This window comes from Lynx canadensis, chromosome C1 (assembly GCF_007474595.2).
Source record: "Lynx canadensis isolate LIC74 chromosome C1, mLynCan4.pri.v2, whole genome shotgun sequence".
Lineage (NCBI taxonomy): Eukaryota > Metazoa > Chordata > Mammalia > Carnivora > Felidae > Lynx > Lynx canadensis.
The window spans coordinates 98,744,696-98,752,786 of NC_044310.1; the positions used below are offsets into that span (position 1 = coordinate 98,744,696).

The window sequence follows — 8,091 nt, forward strand, 5'->3', positions numbered from 1 at the left end:
CTATTTATCTCAGTCTTGACTGTGCTTTTCACACTCAATGACCAGCATTCAATCAAAAATTATAAGACATACAAATATCAAAAGATAAAAACATTATCAAGACAAAGCAACTTTGATCCTGACTCAGCGATGACCCAAATGTTCAAACTATCAGGCAGGCAGTCATTTAGATGACTATTATTAGTATGCTTAAGGATCTAGTGGAAAAGGAAGACCAGAAGCAGGAGGGAATTTCAGCAGGGTATAAACCATAATAAAGAGTCAAAAGTCACACACATTGTCTTTCTTCTTTTGGTTATTTCCTTCAATTGTTAAGACCTTTTCTTATGTTTATTTTTCCCCTCTCTCAATATTTTTGCTCATTTTGGTTCTCTCTTGATTTGTGTTCGTAGCACGGCAAGTTGTCAACCTCTCTTCCACTTCCTTGGCATCCCTAGGGCTGAGATTGAGAGATGAAACAAAGTTTACCATCTTGTCAGGAATTGGAAACCTCCCCCCAAGCCTCAGCTGTGATCTTCAAGCAGTGGGTGCTTAAAGAAAAGTAGTTTCAGTGAAAATGTCAAGAAATTGCCCCAGAGGTTAGTTAAATGGAAGATCTCCTTAACTTTATGAAAAGGGTTAATTTGTTTTTTTGTGTAAGTAGAACATCTCATTCTCTGATAGGGCCGCAAAATGGAATATTGCCTACATTTAGAATAATGATACTAATAGGCAGTCAAATTAGAAAAACGAAACAAAATAAAAACAGCTCATCATCCAATGATTATTTGTCCTACAATTAGGTCCATTTTTTTCCCTCTCAGTAATATCAAAGTTGGACACTTATTATGTTCACAGCCATGTACCCTGAAATATACCCAGATTCAGATCAGATATTGTAATATTTACTGAGCTTTGGTTCTACTGCAGTTTTTACATAGCTCTTACTTCCCTTCATTCATTCACTCATGATTTTGATATCTTAGATTGACTCTTGATATATTGTAACTGCAAGATAGGCATTATTTGTCGCTAAAGAAAGACTGCCAAAGGAAATGAAGGGTTGTGCACACTGGCCAGTTTTGCTCCATCTTGTTTCATCACTGGAAATCAAGAAAATTGGATCCATGGAGACATCTTCCTCCAGGCTATTTATCCATCAGGTACTGAAGGCACAGTGCCATCAGCCTCTGAGTTTTTAAGGACTTTCAGAAATGCTTGAGACCTGAAAAAAAATGGTCTCTCCAATACCAAAAGAAAATTTTGTTTGATATGCTACAGGATGGGGTAATGGGACTCCAAAAGAAAAGTGCTCAGAACCTTTGCAAATCCTAAACCAGCCTTGAACCTTTGTAGGAATGATCTCCCACCTACTTTTTTGTTTGTCTACTTTGTTCTTTGTTTTGGTGAGTTGAGAGCGTTGGCTGATAGAGTACAATGGAGAATACCAGGGAATTCGAATGTTTAATGCTGAAAGCTATAGTGGAGACCATCTATCCAGAGTTTCAAACTGTGCCTCAGAAGCAAAGGGATGGTTGAGGCAGGGGGCTTTGGTCACCCTGCTCTTGTTTGTACCCCCATCTATTTCCATTCTTGGTTCTTACTGCTATCGGAGTAGCTCCCCCTTAGATGTGTTTAACATATTGAGATTCCCTGTAAAGCTTGTTTGGAAATGGAGTTCACTGCATATACTGTTAAAACTCATGGACCCATCGGACTTCATCATTTTACTAATGAATGCCCTGCAGCTCAGAGAATTTACATAAGTTCCCCAAGTTTCCCAACCAGCTATTAAAGCCAGGTTTCCTGAATCCTGGTTCAGGACTGTTTCTTTAGGTAGAGCAAGTTTGTTCCCAGATCTGACCTGTTCTGAGAAGGTGTTACTGCTGTCTTGGGAGGCAGGTGGGGTTTGCTAGAGCCCTTGTGAGATGGTTCTATCACCCTTCCAGTACTGTCTTTCAGGCCTAGTTACATCCTGGACATTTTATCTCATTTTTAGTACATGGGTTATTCTTCAGCTTCCACCCTTTAAGAGAAAATTCCCATTTCCCCATGGAAGAAAATCAAAACACAGACTTACAACTCACCAGAAAGCTAAGAAGCAAAAATACAACAAAAGCAGAAAACGTAAAAAAAGAGTAAAGGAGTGCATCTATAATGGTGAAGTACCACTAGAAGCCAAGTAAAGTTTTATTAGTCACCCCAAAGGCTAGTACGGTGGCCACTAGGCACCTGTGGCTATGGAGCACTTGAACCAAGGCTGGGCCAACGTGAGATGCACTGGAGGTGTAACTCACACCCCAGAATCATGACTTACTATGAAAACATTCAAAACGAAGGTAAAAATCCCTCAATAATTATCTTATTGTTTCATGTTGAAATAATATTTTGGATGTATTAAACTATCATTAAATTTAATTTCACTTGTTCTTTTGCTTTTTTAAGGCGGCCACAGGAAAAATTAAAATTGCATATTTAAATATAACCCTTACGTCATATTTCCATCGCACCGCCCTGCTCTGAAAACACTGAACACCTGCCCATTGCGACTGAGCTGAGAAGGCTGGGGTTCTTTCTAGAAGCGCCTTCCTCCCTGCTGGCCTGAGACTAGGGTCTCCTTCAAAGAGCAGCTCCAGGCTCCCGTCTCAGGCTCTGAATGCAGAACAGCCTATAACCCCCAGCAGCGAATTTCTCCCTCACCGAGTTACGGGACACTGGGTCTGCTAAGATCAGAAACGTGAAAACATGTCGCTCAGCCCTTTGCTGACCAGAAATCTCTGGGTGTTTTATTTTCTGACATCTCTAAAACAAATCTTTAATCAGATAAATCTTTATTTCAGTTTAGCTTCCCTAGAGGGGCCTTTCAAAAGAGATGCCTGATGGGAAACAAAACTGCAGTTGTGTTTTTGGGTTATGATTCACTTGCTCTTCCTTATAAAAACAAAGTTTTTGTCTAAGTGGTTCTACCACTTAGAACCGAAGTTTGATTAGCATTGAAAATTGCTAGAGCCCTGAAGAATAAAAAATGTATAAAGAACCCGTTGAGTTCCCAAAACAAACCCCAAACCCAGCAAATAGAGCACCTGTTTTTTTTTTCTTAAAGAGGCAGTCCAATAGAAATTCAAAGTTGAAATGGACCCATGGTAGGCTGAGTGATGGCCCTCAAAGACGCCATCCACACCCTAATCCCTGCAACCTGTGAATGCTGCCTTATATCAAAAGAGAGACCTTGTAGATGTGATTAAATTAGGGATCCTGATAGAGAAAGATTATCTGTGATATAGGAAGAGGACCCTGGGTAATCCAGGTGGGCCGTAAACGTAATCACATGTGTCCTTACAAGAGGGAGGGAGAGGGAGACTTGACCACAGAAAAGGTAACATGAACAGGAAGCAGAGATTGGAATGATGTATCACAAGCCGAGTATTGCAGCAGCCACTGGGAGCTGGAAGGGGCTGGGAACAGATTCTCCCCTGGAGCCTCCAAGGAGGCTGCCGACACCTTGAGTTTAGCCCCTTGGATTCTTTCAGGCTTCTGGCTTCTAGGACTCAAGAGAGTAAATTGCTGTTGCCTTTCAGCCACTATACTTGTGACAGGTTGTTATAGCACCAATGGGAAATTAAAACAGGACTCCTGGGGCACCGGTGTGGCTCAGTCAGTTGAGCGTCTGACTTCAGCTCAAGTCATGAACTCATGGTTCATGAGTTCGAGCCCCATGTCAGGCTCTGTGCTGACAGCTCAGAGCCTGGAGCCTGCTTTGGATTCTGTGTCTCCCTCTCTCTCTTTGCACCTCCTCCGTTTGCTATCTCTCTCTCTCTAAAAAAAAATAAATAAACATTAACAAAAAATAAAACAGGGCTCCATGACTTCACAAAATTAACGTAGAGGTTGAATATTTTTTCCTTTCAATCACATTCAGTTTTATAGGCTTAACACCTGGAAAATAGAAATCTCTAAGGTAAAGGTTTTGGGAGAACTCAAATCAAAGGGCAAATGCTCCAAGGGGCATTTTGTCCCTCGTCTTCTCTCACCCCATTTCCCCAGCCTGGGGTTCCCCATCCCTTGCTCTCCCCCTCCCAATACCTTCCACCCCCCCCCCCCCCAGTTCAGGGAACCATCCAAATGCAACCTCAGAGTTAACTTTTATGTCTGACTTGCCAAACCTCCATAGCCTTAACAAAAACATTCTGATTTTCCTTGTCAAGCCATGTATGGTATGATAGCTAATAAATATAACTAACTGTCAGCTCATGGTTTGTTATAGCTATCAGTTCTTTTATTCAACAAATACTTACTGAGTGCCCACTTTGTCCGAGGCACTGTGCTAGACCCTCGTGGAACAACAGTGTACAAGGCACATGTACTCCCTGCCTTTACTTACAGATTAGTAAAGAACATGGGTTGAAGCAAGTAAATACAGAAATACATTAAATTACCAAATTATCAAATGCTGTGATGCAGACAGAGTGCAGCGGCAGGGAATAGCAGAGCCGGCCTCTCTTAGCCAGTGGTTCAGGACTTTACCTCACCTGGTTAAGAGCATCCCGCAGAGAGATGGCACTCGAGGATCCAGGTGGGGCAGGAGCTTAGTGTGTTCCAGAAACAGAAAGAAAACCCCTCTGGGCAGAGCACACAGTGGGAGGAGAGGCGGGTTAGAGAGGCAGGGAGGGGGGTGATGACCTAGGGATTCATGGGTAATGGTAGAGTCCTTGTCGCCTTTTCTCCTAGTGAACAGCCTGGAAGTGAAAATGACCTAGCTTAGAAATATGCCAACAGTCAAAGTTTTACCAGGAAGGACACGCTCTTTTAGATTTATCAGCATGTCCTTTACATAAGCATTTGAACACATTATCAGTTAACACTTTGGTGGGAATTAGCTTTCTGGACCACTTTCCTGCATCCAGCATTTCTTCCAGCCCCTCTGGTGCTGGAGGGTCCCCGTCTGGGGTGCAGTGTATGCCCTGGGTATCGAGGGTAGGAGACCCTGGCCCTGCCCTTGTGGAGCACAGTGGCAGTAAAGCACGACGAGGTGAAATGGCAGAGAGCAAATGAGAGTGGCTCCAGAAGTCCCCAGACCGACCTGGGAGAAGGAAGAAGGCTTCAGGGAGGAGTGGCTCTGGAGCCAGGAACTGAAGGATGAATGGGGGTTGGTCAAGTTGGGGTGTGTATGGGGGGGACCGAGGAGGCACATTCCAGGCAGAGGGAGGCCCCTGGAATTAGCACCCCAGAGGAGCTGGGAGAAGTCTAGTGTGCCAGAATGAAGGAAAGAGGCCTGGAGGGGTAACTATCAAGACAGCGCAGGGTCTGAAAGGCCCTGGTTAATGGATAGGGACTCCACATTAAGAACAAAAAGAAGCTATTAGCAGGGGAGTGAGAGTGCTACGGGGGACCTCATCAAGATAAAAAGCTTCTGCACTGCAAAGGAAACAATCAACAAAACTAAAGGCAACCGACAGAATGGGAGAAGATATTTGCAAATGACATACCGGATAAAGGGTTAGTATCCAAAGTCTATAAAGAACTTACCAAAGTCAACACCCAAAAAACAAATAATCCAGTGAAGAAATGGGCAGAGACATGAATAGACACTTTTCCAAAGAAGACATCCAGGTGACCAACAGACACATGAAAAGATGCTCAACGTCACTCATTATCAGGGAAATAGAAATCAAAACCACACTGAGATACCACCTCACACCAGTCAGAGTGGCTAAAATTAACAACTCTGGAAACAACAGATGCTGGCGAGAATGTGGAGAATGGGAACCCTCTTGCACTGTTGGTGGAAATGCAAACTGGTGCAGCCACTCTGGAAAACAGTATGGAGGTTCCTCAGTAAATTAAAAATAAAACTACCCTACGACCCAACAATAGCACTACTAGGAATTTATCCAAAGGATACAGGAGTGCTGACGCATGGGGGCACATGTACCCCACTGTTTATAGCAGTGCTATCAACAATAGCCAAATTATGGAGACAGCCTAAATGTCTATCAACTGATGAATGGATAAAGAAGGTGTGGTTTATATATACAATGGAATACTACTTGACAATGGGAAAGAATGAAATCCTGCCATTTGCAACAACGTGGATGGAACTGGAGGGTATTATGCTAAGTGAAATAAGTCCATCAGAGAAAGACAGATATCATACGTTTTACTCATATGAGGAGCTTGAGAAACTTAACAGAAGACCATGGGGGAAGGGAAGGGGAAAATATAGTTTCAAACAGAAAGGGAAGGAGGCAAACCATAAGAGACTCTTAAATACAGAGAACAAACTGAGGGTTGATGGTGGGGGGGTGGGGGGAGAGCAGACGAGAGGGGAAAATAGGTGATGGGCATTGAGGAGGGCACTTGTTGGGATGAGCACTGGGTGTTGTATTTAAGCAATGAATCATGGGAATCTACTCCCGAAGCCAAGAGCACACTGTATACACTGTATGTTAGCCAACTTGACAATAAATTATATTAAAAAGAAGAGGAAGAAGGGGAGTGATAGGATCAGGTTTGTATACCAAAAAGATCACTCCTGGTTTGGTGCAGAATAAGATTGGAGGGAAGCAAGAATTTGGGTGAGAGAATATGAAGGAGGTGATTATTGGTGTTCAGGCAAGAGATGACAGCGGCTTGGATGGTGATGATGAGGTGGTGATGAAGACTGGCTGATCACAGAGCCTGCTTAATCTTTGCATTTACACTTATTCACAATTTAGGTTAAACATCAAGTCTATATCAGTGATGTTGTCCATATGCTGGGTGTGAGTTTTGTTCCTTTGCCAAGAAGTAGAATATTATTTTGTATATACGTGAAGTTAATTTTAGTTCCAAGCTCCCATTCTTCTGGAAGCTGGAAATCTGATTTCAGGCCATTTGGGGGTCTTTCCACCTCCTTGATATTGATCTGAATTTGAGGAGGAAGGTATGCTGAGATCTTATACAAGGTGGGTGAACGGTCTGGTCTCCTTGTTCATGTTCTGCTGTGGAGTCTACTGATGTTTTTATGGTCCCATCACCCAGGCTTCTGCTGCACCCTCTTTGCTCCGTCTTGAAATTTTCTCAGGTCTCCTCTTCCGTACACCATGTCTAATCTGTTCTCCAAGGGTACAGAAAATATTCTGCTTCTTCCAAAACAATCTGGCTGTGGACAACACTCTGAGGCCTGCTATATTAATATTCCACGTCTCTCTCTTCTGCTCTAGAACCACACATGGTGTGCAGGACCAACAGTTTCTTGTTGGATCTTGGGAGACAGATTCAACAGATCTCTAGTAGGAAAAAAAATGATTATATTTGATATTCATATACATCAAGGGTGAGGCTATAGGAATGACTCAGATTTTTTTTTTTTTTTTGCATGAGAAACTGGGTAGTGCCTTTTTAATGAGACAGAATGTTGGAAGAGAAGCAGGTGTGGGGCAGTGGGTTGGAATCATGGGGTCACTTTAGTACATGAGGTGTTTGTAATATTCAAGAAGAGATATTGAGGACGGGGTTGGTAATGGGGAGTCTGAAGCGTGGGAAAAGTCCAGGATGAAGAAAACACACATACACATTGAGTTTCTTTCATTGTAAAATAGATGGGAGTGGAAGCCATGGCACAGCGTGAGATCCCCCGGAAAAAGAGAGAGTGCACCAAAGTCTCAAGAAGAGAGTGTCTCAAGAAGGTGGGAGTGGCTAACAGCATTAAATGCCACCACCAAGAGGTCAGGTAAGAGGAAAACTGGAAAGTATCCTTTGGATGTAAAAGTTATTAGTGTTCAGGGCACCTGGGTGGCTCGGTTGGTTGAGCATCTGACTCTTGATTTCGGCTCAGGTCTTGAGCCCAGGGTCATGGGATCAAGCCCTGTGTCAGGCTCTGTGCTGAGCGTGGAGCCCGCTTGAGATTCTCTCTCTTGGGGGAACGCCTGGGTGGCTCAGTCGGTTAAGCAGCCAACTCTTGGTTTTGGCTCAAGTCGTGATCTCACAGAGCCTGCTTGGGATTCTCTCTCTCTCCCTCTCTCTGCCCCCTTCTTTCTCTCTCTTTCTCAAAATAAATAAATAAGCATTAAAAAAAAAAAAGATTCTCTCTCTTGGGGCACCTGGGTGGCACAGGGTCAAGTATCTGACTTC

At 43.3% G+C, this 8,091-nt stretch overlaps 1 long non-coding RNA gene across 1 annotated transcript in view; it reads left to right on the plus strand.

The window, feature by feature from the left end:
* The window catches only part of LOC116738270, a 30,351-nt gene extending 22,606 nt beyond the window's left edge, over positions 1-7,745 (plus strand). Inside the window, exon 4 of the long non-coding RNA XR_004344004.1 lies at positions 7,560-7,745. This is a non-coding gene — a long non-coding RNA (uncharacterized LOC116738270). The remainder of the gene's footprint in view (positions 1-7,559) is intronic.
* The last annotated feature ends 346 nt before the right edge of the window (positions 7,746-8,091 follow it).